Here is an 18503-nt window from a genome sequence, read left to right on the forward strand (position 1 = left end):
CTCTGACATTCAACCTATGTCCTCTAAATTTGGAGCGTGCTACCCCGGGGAAAAGACATTGGCTATTGACACTATCCATTCCACTTGTGAGTATATAAACCTCAATGATTACTTCTCAACCGCTGATGATCCAGGAAAAATAACCCTGACATATTCAGCTTCTCCATAAATCTCAAAACATCCAACACTGTATGTTTGTAAATCTTTTCTAAATACTTTCAGGTTTCACACATCCTTCCTCGAAGAGCGAAACCGTAATTGCACGAAGTATTCAATAGTGACCCAACCAATGTCCTGCACAGCCGCAATATAACCTTCCAACTCCTACATTAAGTGCACTGTCCAACAACGACAAGCATATCAAACACCTTCTTCAATATCCTATATACCTGCAACGCCACTTTCAAAGTACTATGAACCTGCTCTCAAAGGTCTCTTTGTTTAGCAACACTCCCCAGGCACTTAAAATTAAATGTATAAGCTAATCCTTGATTTTCCCTTCCAAAATGTAGCACTTCATATTTATCGAAATTAAATTCATCTGCAACTCCTCAGCCCATTGGTCCATCTGATCAAGATCCCGTTATAATCTGAGGTAATCATTTTCTCTGTCCTCTGCACCTTCAGTTTTGGTGTCAAATATTAATTTACTGACCATACCTCCTGTGTTCACATCCAAATCAATTATGTAAATGATGAACAGCAGTGGAACCAGCACCAATCTTTGTGGCACACCAAAGGACACGGGCCTCCTGTCTGAAAAAAAAAACCCTCCAACACGACGCTCTGTCTTCTATCTTTGAGCCAGTTTTGTATCCAAATGGCTAGTTCTCTTTGTATTCCATGAGATCTCACCTTGCTAACAAGTCTTTCATGGGGAACCTTGATGAATGCCTTACTGAAGCCAATATAGATCATGTCCACTGCTCTTCCCTCATCAATGCCTTTTGCTACTTCTTCAAAAAAAAGTAATCCAGTTCGTGAGACATGACCTCCCATGCAGAAAGCCATGCTGACTTTCCTTTATCAGTCCTTGCCTTTCCTAATACATGTAAATCCTGTCGTTAGGATTCTCTCCAACAACTTGCCCACCACCGATGTCAGGCTCACTTGTCTATTGTTCCCTGGCTTTTCCTTGCCAGGTTGTTTAATAATCGCACCACGTTTAGTCAGTCTCATGTATTCCAGCATCTCAGCTATGGCTACTGATGATAAGAACATCTCATCAAGATTTCCAGCAATCGAGCTTCCCACAGAGTTCTTGTGTATATCTGATCAGGAAGTATGAAGTGCATTGTGATTACACATCATTTGGTTCGTGTATGGCATGAAAGAACTCAGAAGTGATAGATGTGGGCAACGTTACAGCGTTTAAAAGATATTTTATTAAGTAGGAGAATAATTGAAGGTTTGGAAAAATATGTTCCAAGCGCTGGAACGTGGGACTAATTTAGTTTGAGATTATCGTTAGAATTAAGTGTATGAGCTGATGTGTCTGTTTTCAAACCCCCTGTATAACTCTATGCTTCCATGTGTGTCTGTTTGCATCTGCATATTTCTATGCGCTCTTTCGATATGTGTGTCTCTATATGTGTAGCTATGTGTATCTATCACTCTGTATAAATATGTGTATGTTTGTTTGCATCTCTATTTCTGCATCTGTGTGGAATGGGAACTGTTTTGTTTTGGGATGAATCATTGAATGGTGTTCAAAGCCTCCCTTCCTCCCCTCCCTCTCCCTCTGCCTCTCCCTCTTGTGCTGAAAGTGATACAATGCCATGCTCTTTTGATGCTTTTTACGACTTTTCAATCCTTTCTTACGTCTAAGATTATTTGTAAGGATAAATCACTAAACATTGCATTTTACTGGATGTGTGTGTGTGTGCGTGTGTGTTTGCATGTGTGTATGTGTTTGTGTGCGTCAATGTGTGTGTGTGCATCTGTGTGTGTGTCTATGTGTTTGCATGCCTGTGTGTGCAGCTGTGTGTATGTATGTGCATCTGCGTGTGAATGCATGTCTTTGTGTATCTGTGTCTGTTAGTGTGTGTCCTTGTTCTGTGTGCGTGCATGCCTGTGTGTCTGTGTACATCTCTGTGTGTGTGCATGTGTGTGTGGAATGTGGGTGTCTGTGTATGGGCGGTTGTGGGTATCTATCTGTTTGTGTGTGTGTGAGTTTGTGTGTGTGCTTGCCTGCGTGTTGGATTGTATGCGGGTGTTTTCTGTGTGGTGTACGTCAATGAGTGTGAGCTTCTGTCTGTATGCCTGTGTGTGTACGTCTGTCTGTTTGTGTATCTTTGTGCCTATGTGTGTGTATGTGCCTATGTGTGTTTGTGTCTGTGTGTTCGTGTGTGATTTGCATGTGTCTGCGCCTATGTTAGTGTGTGTCCATTTGAGTGTATATATCTGTGTGTGTCTGTGTTAGCGGATGTTTGCATGTGTGGGGATTGTGGGTGTGCATGTGACTCTTTGAGTATGTCTGTCCGTGTGTGTGTTTGTGTGTGTGTGTGTGTGTGTGTGTGTCTGTGTGTGCCTGTGTGTGAACCTGTGTGTGCGTGTGTGGGGAGTGTGAGTGTCTGTGTGTGGAGGGAGAGTGTCGTTGTCTTCGTGGGTGGGAAGTGTGGCTGTCAGTGTGTATGTTGTTATGTGTGTCTGTCTGTCTGTCTGTGTCTGAGTCTGTCTGTGTATTTGTTTCTGTGTCTGTGTGTGTGCGTGCGTGTGTCTGTCTTGAAAGTGTGTGGTTCTGAAGAAGCGCAACTGTTCAAGCAGCATCCAAGGAGCAGGAGAGTCGAAATATCGAGCATAATCCCTTCATTAGGAATGACGCTTGTGGGTCATGGGATCTAAGGGATAAATGGCAGGGGGTGGTGCTAGGGGAAAGTAGCTGGGAAGGCGGTGGTGCTGGGGTGCGGGGGCGAAAGTAGCTTGGAAGGTGATTGTTAAATGAAGGTGGGCTGAAGGTGATGGTTTAGAGTGGAAAGTGGAGTGGATAGGTGGGAAGGAAGACAAACAAGTTGTACAGTTCAAGAAGGAGGGGCCCAGTTGTAGGGTTGGATATGGAATAAGGTAGGGGGAGGGGAAATGACAAAACTGGTGACATCTGTGGTTGTGTGTGTTTTGTGTGTGCCTGTATGTGTGTATCGGTCGGCGCGTGTGCGTCTCTGTGTGTCTGTTTGTGCGCATGCATGTCTCTGCATCTGGGCATGTGTGTGTATCTGGGTGTGGGGTGGCTGTGCGTAGGTGTGTGTGTGTGTATGTGTGTCTGTGTTGAAAGATTGTAATGCTGAAAAAGAACAACCGTTCAGGCAGCATCCAAGGGACACTGACGGGGTGGAGTGGCTTTTCACATATCAGCAAGTTGAGGGAAGCAAGGGGTTAGCAGGAAAGTGGAGTTTGAGCGCTGGAGTAGATCAGCCATGCACTTATTGAAAGACAGTGCAGGCTTGAGGGGCCGAATATCCTTTCCTGCTCCCATTTCTTATGTTGTCATGTTATTCTTTTGGAAAGTAACTGGTTATTTTCCTGGAAGTTGTGTTGCACAATGTTGCATTCAAGGAGAGCAGAAGAGTTTTGAGTTAACCCTGGGTGGGGTATGGGAACTGCATTCCCAGCGAACCTGGGTCTGACCCACATCTCGAGCAGACGTTATAGAGAGGGGAAGCCTGGAAAGATGGATTGGGGGTGGCGGTTCACTTCCTGACCCAGCCTGGATTTTCCAAGTACATTTCCGAAACTACACTGAACCATCGGAGTGGCCTCGATCTGCCCCTGTGTAGCAGGCCCAAACAGCTGAATGGAACATCAGAATGTAGGGCTGAGGGACACGAGCATGTGCGTGTATGTCAGTCGGCGTATGTACGTCTCTGTGTATCTGTTTGTGCATCTGTGTCACTCTGCATCTGTGTGTCTGTGTGTTTGCGTGGTTGTGTCTGTGTGGGTGTGGGGTTTCTCTGAGGATGTAGGTGTGTCTGTGTGCAGCTGTATGTGTGCCTGCGTGTGTGTTTGTTTCTGTGAGTGTGTGTCCATCGATGCATGTATCTGTTTTTGACTGCATCTGTGTGTGTGTGTCTGTGTGTGCCTGTTTCTGTGAGTATGTGTGTGTGTGTGCCTGTGTATGTATATGTTTGTGTATGCGTGTCTGTTTGTGTGCGTGTGTGTGTCTGTGTGTCTATGTGTCTGTATGTGTCTGTGTATCTGTTTATGTGTGTTTGTGTGTGACTGTCTGTCTGTGTTTGGATGGTGCTGTGAGCTGCTACCCTCCCTCTGTCCCTCCCAAACTGAATCCCTGATGATTATCACCCGCCACTCCCACGTGTACAGTTGTATGGGAAGGCCAGCAGAGACTGACAGCAACAGAAAGCTCAGCCAGTCTGACAGCATCTGTGGACAAAAGTGAATGGACCCTTCATCGGATCTCGTATCTGGGGGATACTACATCACTGTAAGCACCGTAGAGACTGCAGACTCACCTCCCACTGATGCACACAGATAGATACACACTAATACCGAGTCAAAGAGACACTCACTAATACACAGAAACTCACAGATACATGGAGTTCCTGTCAGTAGTTCTCTTGCTCCATGGTAGCCTTGTCAATATTTCAATTAATCTATCTGGTGTTTGCCAGTATTTAGGTCTGTCCTCAGGGAGTGTGTTAGTATTGCACTTGTTCACAATAATGAGTGAGTCAGGGTTTCTGTGTGGAGTGTGACTGTAGGACAATTTCAATGTTTGCAGATACCAAACCTGGATGAATTATAAAGTTCGTGGAGATCAGCGTGGAACAACAGAAGGACAGTGACACAATGGTGTAGGGTTCAGGTTTGTGGGAGATCAGAATCAATGTGAGATGCAGTGTGAGTTGATGCACCTTTGTAGGAATAACTCTGAAATCAATATAATACATTCTGTCCCAATATAAAGGGGTGTTGGAGCAGAGGTCACTGCGTGTATATGAGCACAGATTATTGAAGATGTCAGGACAAGTGGGGAGAGCAGAAAATATTACAGATTGGTTTCAGTATCTGAGCTGTTTACAGAAGGAGGTGAAGGAGGGAGCCTCCATGCTCCCTTCCTGGGAGGTGGTGGTGATGATGTGTTGTGAGCCCACCCTTCTGCCCACTGAGACCTTGGAGATTCATTTGTACCAGCTCAACGTAAAAGGGAGATGGCATCAGGACCACGGATTTTATGTTGTGTCGGGGTGAACAGAACTGCCAGTGGGTTTAAAGTGAGAATTGCTCTTCACTGAGCATTGCTCGTTACTTGGTTGGTGGGACGTGGATGTTTCAGAATTTCCACACGAGGCGTCCTGGTTCTCTCTGACTCCTATCAGAGTCCTCCCCACATGTCGGGTGGGGGTGACGGAAAATATCTCATGCACTACACTTTGTCCGTTCTGTCCTATTTCAGGCTGTTTCTCCTGGAATGGGAGAGAGGGAGGGAGAACGTTAGGAGTGGGCGGCGTTGCTGTTAGTGCTGGTGTAGGTGGGGGACATGGTGAGGTGTCCGGAGGGAGTCAATTCACACTGTTTTATCTATGCAGGGTTATTGGTTTTGGGTGTAAAGTGGAGGGAGAGAGAGAGAAAGGGAGAGTGCTGGCAGTAGTGAGAGTGGTGGAGCATGAGCCTTGTTCAGGGGTCGGTGCAATGACAGATATGCAGTGAGTATGAGGAAGCAGAGAGAATACGGTGACCCTTGTCCTGACAGAACGGGGAAGGTTATTGGTGCTTGTCCTGTATTGTTGGACATTTCTTCAGACCGCAGAAACTCTACTCAGGGAGGTGAGTTCAGACCAAGCTCGATGGGTCTGGTAGTGTGGCCCACTCTAGGAAGAGAATGGTCCTCCTCTGTACTAGCCCATCCACCAGGACTTCCGTGACTCTGTTGACAAACCGTTGTGTAATTGCCCGTTATCTGCCATGCAGGGTAAACTGTTTAGGGCAGCTCCAACCGGAGAAAGCTGAACCGTGTGCCCTTTGGCCTTTTGAAGATGACACCAGTGCCAGGGAGCACGGAATATCTAGGGTCATGCGGACGTTCGTGAGTATGTCCAATCATCAAGGAAAATCGAGCTGGCATTGAATGAGAGGGATGGCATGGGGTGGGATGGGTAGTTAATGAGGTGAGTTAGTTGAGATATCAACAGGAAACTAGCTCAGTCTCATACAGACAATCCTTCTGTCATACTCAGTGAAAATAGCACTGTGATAAATTATTGTTAGATGCAGCCCAATGTGTCGAAGATTCTGTTGACCCTACTCACAGTTACAAAGCTTCCAAACAAATGCTCATCCTCAATACTCTCCGTCATCTGAACTCACACCAGTATCAGATTCAACCATCATTCCTTGAAACACTGGCTCAAGTTGCAGGATACCGTTGAAATGTCTTCATTTCAGAATTCTGGATCCTGGGAACACATCCTTCCATTAAATTGTCTCTCAATCTCGCTCTCTCTGCCTATTACTCAAACTCCTCCCATTTTGTTGATTCTTAAACGGATTCCCCCGCCATCTTTCTCTCTGGCTGTGATGTTCACTCCCACAGCATCCCTGTGTCAAGTTACAATGGAGATATGGAGCTGTAAATGGATTGGAGCTGTATATCCTGTTACTTCCAGCATGGGCTGCAAGTTTCCCCACAGTGGGCAGTGATCTAACACAGTGTTACTGAGCAATGCACTGAGATGATGGACACAGTTCCACACTCTGGTCGCATATCTCACCTTGGTTTATAAATCAATGCACTGCTATGGTCTGCATACTCTGGGTAAATTGTGGTTGCATTGCACATTACACCAACCCGGTCTGCACAGTCCTTCCTGCTGAACACATATCTCATCTGGGTTTATAGATCAATGCACTGCTACAGTGTGCCCAGTGTTCCGCTCTGGACTGATTGCAGGGTAGTGTTCAGCAGTGCACTAGCCTGGTCTGCATGGTGCTCTGTGCTGAACAGATATCTCCTCTGGGTGTATGGTGTCTGGTCTGGTTCGTTAGGTGGATTGAGAATGTGATATAACTAATCCTTTCAGTTCATATGGCAATGTCTTTATTTTTGTTCTCATTCATATGACTGGACCATCAAAATTCTGACTCCTCCGGCCAGTCCCATTCTTCAGTCTACCTCTATCATTCGGCAACATGTTGTTGATGAATAATTGTCCAGTTTTAATGTGAACAATTGTGCTGACTATTTCCCTCGCCTTTGATTTGGGCTCAGACAAAAATCCCATCCAACTGACGTTCCTGAACACGCTGATCCATATCGCTATGGTGTCTGGAAATATCTTTCTTTTAATATTCTCAAACACTTAAACTCATCTGTCCATGAAACATCCCTCAGTTTCTTTCTGTCGATTATCCAAATCCCTAACAGTTGTTCATATTTGACCTGGTTTCCTTTCAGTGTATTTTCGCTCATGTAATGATTTTCACATTCAACCACCCCAAAGGCACGCCCCCCACCACACGCATACACACGCGCACACTCACATCTTATACTGGTCTAATGGAGATAGAAACCTTTCCCAGCTCTGTGTATTTGATATGTGCATCATTCTCATATGATAGTTAAAGTTTCCAATACTCTCCATGCAGGGGAGATAATCCAGTTTACTGATCACTAGCATGGTCTGCACAGCTCTCCGTGTTAGTCGGTCATCTTCTCCCAGTTTATGATGCCTGAAGTGTTCTGTGAAGCCAATTTAGAATTTGATTAAACAAACCATTTCAGCTGATCTTAAAATACCTTTTTTCAATATTCTCATTCTTGTAATTTTGCTCTCTAAGAGTCAATCCTCCAGTTAGTCACATTACCCAGTCTTTTTCTCTTTGTTTCCACGACATGCTTTCAGTTAATTAACTGTCTGTTTCTGTCTTTAATGTGAATCGTTCTGTCCCACTGTATCTTTCCCTGGACTTGAGTGTTGGCTCCCTTGTGTGTAGAGTGCTGACGTTGTGAAGTTCCAAAACAGTGAAATCGTGTGTCTTGTGCTTTTGTTCACTTCTTGGTGTGTCCCATGTGGTGTTCCATGTACAGGTCTGGCTGTTCTTCACTTCCCGATGTGTTCTATGTGATGCTCCATGGACAGGGGTTTGTGCGTCGGCTTGTTCTTCACTTCCTGGTGTGTCCCATGTGGTGTTCCATGGACAGGGGATGTGTGTCGGGCTGTTGTTCACTTCCCGATATGTCCCATGTGGTGTTCCATGTTCAGGATTCGGGGTGTCTGTCGGGCTGTTAATCACTTCCCGGTGTGTTCCATGTCGGGGGGGGGGGGGTGTTGCCTGGCTGCTGTTCACTTCTCGGTGTGTCCCATTTGGTATGCCATGTTCCGGGGTCGGTGTGTGTATCGGGATGTTGTTCACTTCCCAGTGTGTACCATGTGGTGCTCCATGTTGGATAGGTTTCAGCTGCTTTGACTCACGTCTTTGAAAAATGGTCTGTGCCTGTCTACTGAACATCTGACGTCTGTGTTTGTCCCTCTGTGTTGATCGTGTGGCTAGAAACATGAAGAATCCCCTTGAGCGTCTCTGACAATGCTGTCATGAAGAATCCCCTTGAACATCTCTGACAATGCTGTCAATTTTTAAAAAAGGTTATTGTCTCATTTTCTTTGAAGAGAGATCTTAAATGCCGTACTGTCTAGTGCAAAAAGCTGAAGTAAATAACTTAGGAGGCTTGTAGGGTTTTTTACATTAATAATGATAACAATGGCCAGCTCTCACAGACCAGGCTTTCCAGTTTTCCAGTAACAGTCACCAGGTGCTTACAGTCGGAGATAGGTTGGATGCTTCAGTAAATGATCCCTCACTGCTATTCTCTCTGAAATTTGTCTATGCTGTGTCCTCCTGGATTGGAGAACTGCGTGCAAGACCTTGGATGTGCCTTTTTGCCAAGGAATGAGTTTAAGGGATGTTAGTACATTGGAACAGTTCTTTAGTAGACGGTACTGTATCTATTAATCTGTTAAGATTCCCAGTAAAGTTATTATAAACTCCTCTTCTTTTTGTATGTATTTTTATTAGAGAGTTTAAATAAATTGTGTTTTGCTTAATGTTACGTGGTTTGACCTGCTGTATCACATCTGGAACACCCATTTGACAACTGCATTTACTGTAAGGTAGTGGGACGGCACAGTGTCTCAGTGGTTAGCACTGCGGACTCACAGCACCAGGGACGTGGATTCAATTATCATGTATGACTGTGGAGTTTTCACATTCTAGCTGTGTCTGCATAGGTTTCCTCTGGGTACTATGGCTTCCTCCCACAATCCAAAGATGTGCAGGTCAGGTGAATTGGCCATGAGAAATTGCCCATAGTGTTCGGTGCATTAGTCAGGGGCAAATATGGAGCAGGGGAGTGGGATTGGGTGGTTTGGTCTTCCATGGGTCAGTGTGGACTTGTTAGACCGTACGTTTCCATACTGTTGAGAATCTAACCTTCGACAGGTTGGCGTCCAGGTTACCATCTTAAAGTAGTTTAGCTCAATTTGCTCTGCTCCACAGAATAACTGGGGACACTTGTCCGGTTCGAAATCGATAATCACAAATTAGCATCAGGATTTTACCAACCAACCCAACCACCCTGTGGCTCAACACTTCAACTCCCCCTCCCACTCCACCAAGGATATGCAGGTCTTTGGACTCCTCCATCGCCAGACCACAACAACACGACGGTTGGAGGAAGAGCGCCTCATCTTCCGCCTAGGAACCCTCCAACCACACTGGATGACCTCGGATTTCACCAGTTTCCTCATTTCCCCTCCCCCCACCTTGTCTCAGTCAAAACCATCGAATTCAGCACCGCCTTCCTAACCTGCAATCTTCTTCCTGACCTCTCCGCCCCCACCCCAGTCTGACCTATCACCATCACCTTGACCTCTTTCCACCTATCACATTTCTGACGCCCCTCCCCCAAGTCCTTCCTCCCTACCTTTTATCTTAACCTGCTGGACAAACTTTCCTCATTCCTGAAGAAGGGCTTATGCCCGAAATGTCGATTCTCCTGTTCCCTGGACGCTGCCTGACCTGCTGCGCTTTTCCAGCAACACATTTTCAGCTCTGATCTCCAGCATCTGCAGACCTCACTTTCTCCTTCAGGATTAGAATCCCTCCAGTGTGGAAGCTGGTCATTTGGCCCATCAACTCAACAACAATCCTCCGAAAAGTAAATTACCCAGATGCATTTCCCTCCCCATTACTCTATCTTTACCCCTGACTACTGAAACTAACCTACACACCGTTGAAAAGTACGGGCAACTTAACATGGCCATTTCACCTAACCTGCATTTCTTTAGGCTGTGGGAAGAAAATGGCACAACTAGACAAAACCAACGCGGGGACGGGGAGAATGTGCACAGGGAGATTTTTGGGCTCAAAGGCAGCGTCTTTCGTTTGTTTTCGTTCGCGTGTCTTTTGGTCTGGGTGTTGAAACCGGTTGGTTTGTACAGTGTTTTGTGCAGCAATGGCTATTTCTGTCTCTAAGACTTCTCTGGGTGTGGAAGAAGTGAAGTTGGAGATTTTGCAGAAGGTGAGCAAGGCAAAGCTTTTAGAATTAGCAGACAAGCTGGAGTTGGGGGTGTGTTAGTCTCTGAGAAAAGGAGAAATAATTACAGCTGTAGCTTTGCATTTAAAGTTTGTTGGAAACATCATCAGAATCTTGGGAAATGGCTGGAATTCATTTGCAGATAACAGAACTTGAACACAAAAGCAATTGAGACAGTTTGAAATATGGTTAAAAGTAGAATTAAAAGAAAAGGAGAGGAAGATGAAAGACAGAAAAAGGAAAAAAGAAAAACAAAAATGAGAGATTTTCAACTTCAAAAGTTAGCACTTTGAGAGGAAAGTCGACTAAGCATGGTGGCCATGAAGGGAGACAGTAGGCTGGATGAGGAAGATAGTGAGGATGAGCAACTCTATGGTAGCCAAAGGCCTGATGGGGATCTGTTAAAATACATCTAGGCATTGTCTACATTTGATGAGAAGGATGTAGAAGTCTTTTCAATTTCATTTGAGAAAATGGCTACACGAATGCGGTGGCCAGTGACCATGTGGATTTTGTTGATTCAAACAAAGCTGAGAGGTGTAAGGTGTGAGGTATTTGCACCCCTATTGGAGGAAGTATCTGGCCAGTAAGAGGAGGTGAAGAAAGCTATTTGAAGTGCATGTTAGCTTGTGCCAGAAGCTTACAGATAACGTTTTAGAATTTATAATTTCCTCCATGGTTAAACGTACATTGAGTTGAAGGAATTAAACAAAGTAATTTTGAAAGGTGAGTCAGGGTATTATTAAACTGTTAGAGAGATTCTTACTTTGAATTTGTTTAAAAACTCACTTCCTGTAGTCGTGAGAATTCGTGTGGAAGAATAGAGTGTTGAAATTATTAGAAACGTAGGGTGAAAACTTCCAGTCTGTTCAAATAGAGCTATTATTGCATGATTAGAATCGGAAATGGCTAATGATTATCAATTGGTCCATAAATCAAAGTTTGGCTTCTGAGAGGGATTGAGAACAACGTGCTAGATCTTAAAATATATAACTGTGAGAGTAAGGTTTAGTGGTATCGACCAGAAGTAGCAGGTAAAGGGGTTACAGCATTAAGAGGTACAAAAACATGTAAAACATTTAAGCTGAGGCATGAGGAGATACGTCATTCAGAAGGACTATTGGAGAGATGAAAAGTCTCTATTATGTGACGTGTGATTGGAGTGTCCGGTATAACCATCAATAGAAATATTTAACACTCGGGAAGGACGCCTTGAGCTTGGTGTTGGCGTTACAACATTTCAGCATTTAAATTGCCAATAATGTGTCTTAGACAAAAATATAGACTGATCATAACGCCTGAACGTTTTTAGAGAAACGTAGGGTGAAAACTTCCAGTCTGTTCAAATAGAGCTATTATTGCTGCCATTCAATTTGGAAGTTATAAAAGTGACACGACGAGAAACCGTACTTGCTGACAAATTGTCGAGACTTGGATGAAGAAAAAAATAGGCTTTCTATGGCAGGAGTAAACTGATTGAAATAGAATGGAGCTGTGAATGCTTTCAGTGTAATATATATATATTGTGACATACTGAAACTGTAAGAACAGAGGGTTTAAAATGAGGCCATCTTTGTATATTGATTTTTTTTTTCAAACAGGGAGTTTTGACGATGCTGCCACTTTTAAACGTTATTTTCTCTTTTTTTGTGTGAAAAGTGGTCTTAAAGGCAGAAAATGCTGAACTGCCGCCTGAAAACAGCTTAACTATATAACTGAGGAGGCGTTTAGATTTTATCAAACCTGTGGGAACAATGGAAGGACAGCGCCGAGCTCTCACAGACCAGGTCTTCTCGTTTTGATTTTAGCTGCAGCATTCAGAAACTGCTCGGGGTCACAGAAAGGTTGGAAGTTTCAATACATCATACCTAGCTGCTATTCTCTCTGAAAACTCTCTTAAAGGTGCTTCATCCCGGATTGGAGAACTGCACATAAGATTCTGTGTCTGAATTTACCTTTTTGCCAGGGAGTGTGTTTATGGGATGTTCCTGTATTCACACAGTTAATTAGTAGAAGGCACCGTATCTGTTGTTTGCGTAGGTGTTCCTTTCGAGAAGGTATTACAAACTGTTCTTATCTTTGATTGTGTTATAACTACAGCGTTTGAATGGATTACATTTTGCTTTACGCTGAGTGGGGTGACCAGTTGCAACACATCTGGAACACACAGTTCACATTTACATTTAAAATAAGGAAAAGTTAAGGTCGAAGCTGCCTGCTTAAAATATTTTAACGGGGTCTGGTCTGGTCAGGTCCATAACATTTGTAGCTGAGGGGCTACTGACTGCCCACTGCTATTGAATGTTCGTGGAGGGGTTGGGGATGGTTTGCTGGAGGTTGTGAAGTGAGCTGCCTCAGACATTCAGGGAGACCTGAGGATTTGGTGACCCAACTCTGGATGGAGATTGTAGTTACAGCATCTGGGTCTGTTACATGAACAATAAATGGACCAGAGGCTGCAGAGAGGGGAAGCTCTGAAACCACAGAGTCAGTGTATGTGGGGAAAGGGATCTGCTGTATCCATTTCGGGTTTTCCAGGAACAGATTCCAATGCTACACTTAACCCAGGAGCAGATTGTGAGGGGACACTGACTGAACAAGGAGCTGGTCACAGAGCAGTGTCACCTCCTTCAACACAACCTGCAGCTTCACACCAGGGAAGGACGATACTGCCAGTGGCTGTTAGGGTCACTGTTTCATTCAGCTTCTATGAACCTGAACTTCCAGGCAGGAGTGGGTGACATATCCATCATCTCCCAGTATGTAGATATCAATATCAACATTCGGAAAAGTAGGTTATATGTGCTGGATGAGATGCATGTTTTCTGTCTCAGCAGAGAGCTGCAGGGTGTATCCGTGTTTTCTACGTATAACAGGATTCCCGATGATGTACATGGCTCTGTGGGTCCCCCATGTTAATGAGGAGAGCTACAGGAACTGAAGGAACTCACACTCCAATAATGTTACAATGTGCCCATGGACAGGACATCATGTTGGTAAAGAACCGACTATCCTGGCAGCAGCCACCTCCTCTTCTTTCAGAAGCACTCACCCATTCCCATCTTCTTTAGATCTCAATTGGAAAGAAAGGATAGCCTCTTGACTAAAGGCTGTCCCCTGGATACACGGCTCAAAACACCCACCTTTCCCCACTGCCAACCAACCTCATCAAAATATCCCGTGTATACTGTGAGCAATAGGACCACTGGGCTTGTCAGGGAGCAGACCATCATGGAGATAGAGCAACACTTCCCATGTCGGAATGGGTCAGAGTGAATCCTCCAGAACACACTATCACTATGTCATGTAATCCCTCTACATTTCAGTAACATGCCGCCTTTCATTCTTGCTGAAAAAGCTGACAGGGTATACATTCCATTATATTCCACTTGGCAAAGTATTAGTCATTTACTTTACCTGTCCATATCTCCACATTCACTCTCCAAATTCTGTTAATAACTTAATGACTTTCTTACCTTAGTGTCATCACCAAACTTAGCAGCAGTACATCTGTTATATCGTCCTGATAACTGATATCGATTGTAAACAGTTGAGGACCCAGCACTGGTCACTTTGTGACTCCAGTGGTTACGTTCTGTCAAACTGATTAAGACTGATTTATCCGGAGGGCGTGCTTCCTGTTTGGTAACCGTTCCTCCCCCGTTCCTGTGGAGCACAGTCAAACGGCTGAATAAGAACGAGGAACAATCCAGCCCCTCAAATCTGTTCCGCCATTGAATACAATCATGGCTGATGTCATCGCCGGCTCAGTTCCATTTCCCTGCCTGCTCTCCATATCCCTTCATTTACCCAACGTCCCAGCGTCCCCTGCTCATTGGGGAAGTGAATTACACAGATTCACAGCCCATTGAGAGAAGTAAGTTCTCTTCACCCCTGCATTAAATCTGCTCTGCCTAATCCTAAAACTATGATATCTTGTTCTAGTTTGCCCCACATGAGCAAATATCCACTCCACACCGACATTATCAATCACGTTTAACATCTTCCAGACCTCAATGAGGTCTCCCCTCATTCTTCTCAACCGAGAATGTATCGGCCTGAACTGCTCAAATTCATTTCAAAAGACAAATTCGTCTCTGGAATCAATCTAATGTATTTATTCTGAACTGCCTTCGTTGTAACAATATCACTCCTGCAGTCAGGACCACAAACCTGAACACAGTACGCCATTTCCCGTCTCACTAATACCTTGCAGAGTTGCAGCAATTCTTCCCTCCATTTATACTCTATTCTTTTACAAGTAAATGCTGAAATTGCACTTGCCTTTCTCATTCCCTGCTGTACCTGCATATGAGTTTTCTATGGTCTGCACGTGGACACCCAGATGACTCTGCACGAAGGCACTCTGAAGTTGCTCTCCATTTCCCTAACATGTTGGATTCCTCTTATCAAAATGGTTAATCCCATATTATCCACGTTAAACTTTAGCTGCCTTATGTTGGCACATTCATCTAAACTGTTCATGTCCATTCGTAATTTTTCTACATCTCATTTACATCAACCTACTTTTCCATTTGCTTTAGTGTCAGCTGAAAATGTAGCTGTCGTGTTTTCTCTCCTCTCATCCAAGTAATACAATTAATGGTAAATTGTCGGTGACGTGGTCTGAACTCTATGGAACCCCAAAAGTTGCTAATGAAACAACTATTCCATGTCTCTGCATGTTGTTGGCTCACCAGCCCTCTATCCAGGCGAATGACCTCCTGCCAAACCCATGTCCTCTTATTTTACAGCTTAATATTTTGTGCAGAATTTAATCAAGACATTTTCAAAGACCAGGTGCTTTACATTTCATGGATCCCTATTGTCTACTTTGCTTGTCACATGTTTAAAGAATTCGAGCAAGCAAATTCTTAAAAAAATCATGCTGATTCTGATGTATTCAGATTTTACTTTGCAAATCCCCTGTTGTTAATTAAATAATAAAGGAGTCTCACAATTTCCCATAATTCCCAACAGTTTGCTCACAACCTTTTAGTGACAAGTGAAGATGTTTATCCTAATTCCTAACTTTTTGAAATCTCTACGTTCCCTTTCCCGTGTTTCTGTGTCACAGGCACAAAGCTTTAAAAGATCTGTTCCAATCGCTGTAGTAATAGTCATGAGTGTCTGAATGGATTCACTCAGTTGCTGGTTTATACCCTCAATGGGCTGAATGTCCCCATGGTGTTCCTACATTATAGTCTTGGTGGCCGGAATATCCTGATTTACAGATTCAAAATCTGCTTCTCCTCCTCCTGATAATACGTCAGAAGCCCGAGGGATTGTGGAATCTTTCTGTTGCTATACAACATTTTGAGGGGCTGAACGGTCTCTTCATCTTGTTTCACAACAGGCTCGAGATACTGAACAATCACCTCCTTCATCCCTGAAATGGGATTGAAGGAGTGATTTGTCTCTTCCTGTTCAGATACAACAGACACATGGGTGAGTTACCTCCATCTTTCCATAACAAGTCACAAATGATTGTATCTCCTTCTTTAGTTCTCATGCTGAATGGCCTCCTGTTATTCTAGTGTACCAATCTGTTCCAGTTCTTGTGTTAGAGACTTGAGGAGGCTGAATGGACTGATTCTGCTGCTGCATAACCGGACACTGGTGCCTCATGTTCTACTCAGCATGCCGTTTTATCGACTCGAGGAGCTGATTAGCATTCTCCTGTAACTGTATATCAGGCTCCAGGGGCTGCATAACCTCGTCCTGTTCTGGTGTAACAGGGTCAAAGGCCTGAATATCCTTCTGTTGTTCCTGTGTAACAAGCTGGAGAAGTGGAATTAGCTGTGTAATTGGTTTCTGTTGCGGACTCTTTCTGGTGTTCTTACCAACCTGCTCTAAGGTTTCCTCCCAGGTTAGAGCAGTCTCAGCTGTCTGGGGGAAGGCATAGCATTGTTGAAAGAACATTGTCCTTCTCTACTCCCCCAGCATAACGGGAGAGCTGGTGAAAATGTCATAATAACACTTGAGAAGAATGAATAACTTGACGAGATTATCTCAACGTCAAAATAGGCTTCACCAAATATTTCACCTGAATCTACCATTAATCTCTCCAAGGGCCACATCGCTCATATTCCACAGAATCTAATAAGGTGAATCTTAGAAACAGCAAGGAGAAGCAAGATTGATGGAAGTTATATGTCAAAGTGAAAGTTGCAATACAAATTTTGTGTCTGTCATAAAACAGGACATTAGGTACCCAGGTTTGTGGGTACCGCAGTAATAATGAACACTTTCAAACTGCAACAAAACTGTTGTAACCCACGTGAACAATAATGCTAGGAAAATGGATTTCATGAGCGTATTTGAGATGGTTTCCTTTCATAGTATGTTGAGCACTGAGGTAGAGGTGAGGCTGTTTTGAAATTGGTGTTATGTGATCAGAAGAGCTAATTGAAAACCCTGCTGAAAAGGAGGTTTAGGGAAAAATAATATTGCATTTTATACGACGTCTGAATACAAACCAGTTGTTTTTGAAACTGTGGTTATAAACCTGAGTCATGCAATTCACGAAAGTTTGTGGCTAAAATTAGATTCAGTGAATTGGAGAAGTACATGAAAAGATTGACTGGAAGACAAGCAATGGTTGTTGTTTAAATAAACACCTTAAAATGTACAATATACACATGTCCACCACAGTTTAAACAGCAAAGGAGTACGGTGACTTAACAATACTTAACAAAATAAGTTAAAGATTGTATTAGATCAAAGGAAGCAGCTCAGAAAAATGCCAGATATTGATGAAAGCCATGGATTCATAGACATTTGAGGACCAATGAACTGATAATGGAATAATTTAAAAAATGCAAACTAACAAGAAAAGTTAGTATACCCAAACGTTTCTCTCGATACTTGAAGGGAAAGTGAAGGCAAGGATACGTGTGGAATGGGGAATATCCACACACGATAATTTCTTGCAGAGAATTTGGAAATTACAGAGAAACTAAAAAGTTACATTCATGCCAATCTTATTAGAGGCAAGATTGACTGATGGAGAAATTCAGTTTGAGTTCTTCGGTGATTGCCAAAATGAAAGGAGATCGCAGTGAAGCTTAGAAAGTTTACACAGAAAGACGGACTGACACAGGGGCATGGAGAGTGCTGCCAGGCAAGGTTAGGGAGAATCCCAAGATGTTGTCCACGTACATTAATCAGAACAGAATAACCAGGATACAACTGGGGCCCATTAGAGACCAAGGGAGCACTCTGTGTGAGAAGCAGGGGAACATTGATCGATCGTTACATTAGAGTTCCATATCTCTTTTATTTGGAGAACGAGGATTCAGGGACAGAATTCAAAAAGATGGGTTGCGAAGTTCTTGAACAGACTGATATAAGATGGGAGCAGGGATTGGAGGCTTTGGCCTGTGTAAAATTGGACTGATTGCCATGTCTGGATAAGTTGCATTACAGGCTGCTGTTCGAGACAAAGGAGAAACGGCGCGGACTCAAATTTTTAAGTCGAATCTGGCTACAGGGAAGTTGGAGTTGCCAGATGACTGGAGAACAACGAATATGGTCCCACTTTACAGGAAGGATGGTGGAAATAGCCTGACTGTTAACCAGTCAGTTTTAGATCCGTGTTAGGGCAAGTACTGGAGAAAAGAGGAAAGGTGAAAAATTATCTCTATTTGCAGAGGCAATGTTTGATCGGGGGAGTCAGCATGACATCATAGGCGGGAAGGCATACCAAGTGAACGTTATTGTTTGTTTTCGAGCATGTTGTTCTTATGGTTTTTCAGCAAGACCTTTGACAGAGCCTCATATGTGAAACTGATTTAAAAAGTCATGATATTAAGGGTAACTTTGTGAGTTTCATCAAACATTGTCTTAATCGCAGGAGACTGGGGGTGATGGAGGAAGGCTGTTTGTATGACTGGAAACCAGTGTCACCTCTGATGTACCACAGGGATCAGTGCAGTGTATCTTATTATTTGTGGTA

Source organism: Chiloscyllium plagiosum, unplaced genomic scaffold (assembly GCF_037043375.1).
Source record: "Chiloscyllium plagiosum isolate Xiang-an unplaced genomic scaffold, Cpla_swu_hap1 HiC_scaffold_38, whole genome shotgun sequence".
Classification (NCBI taxonomy): domain Eukaryota; kingdom Metazoa; phylum Chordata; class Chondrichthyes; order Orectolobiformes; family Hemiscylliidae; genus Chiloscyllium; species Chiloscyllium plagiosum.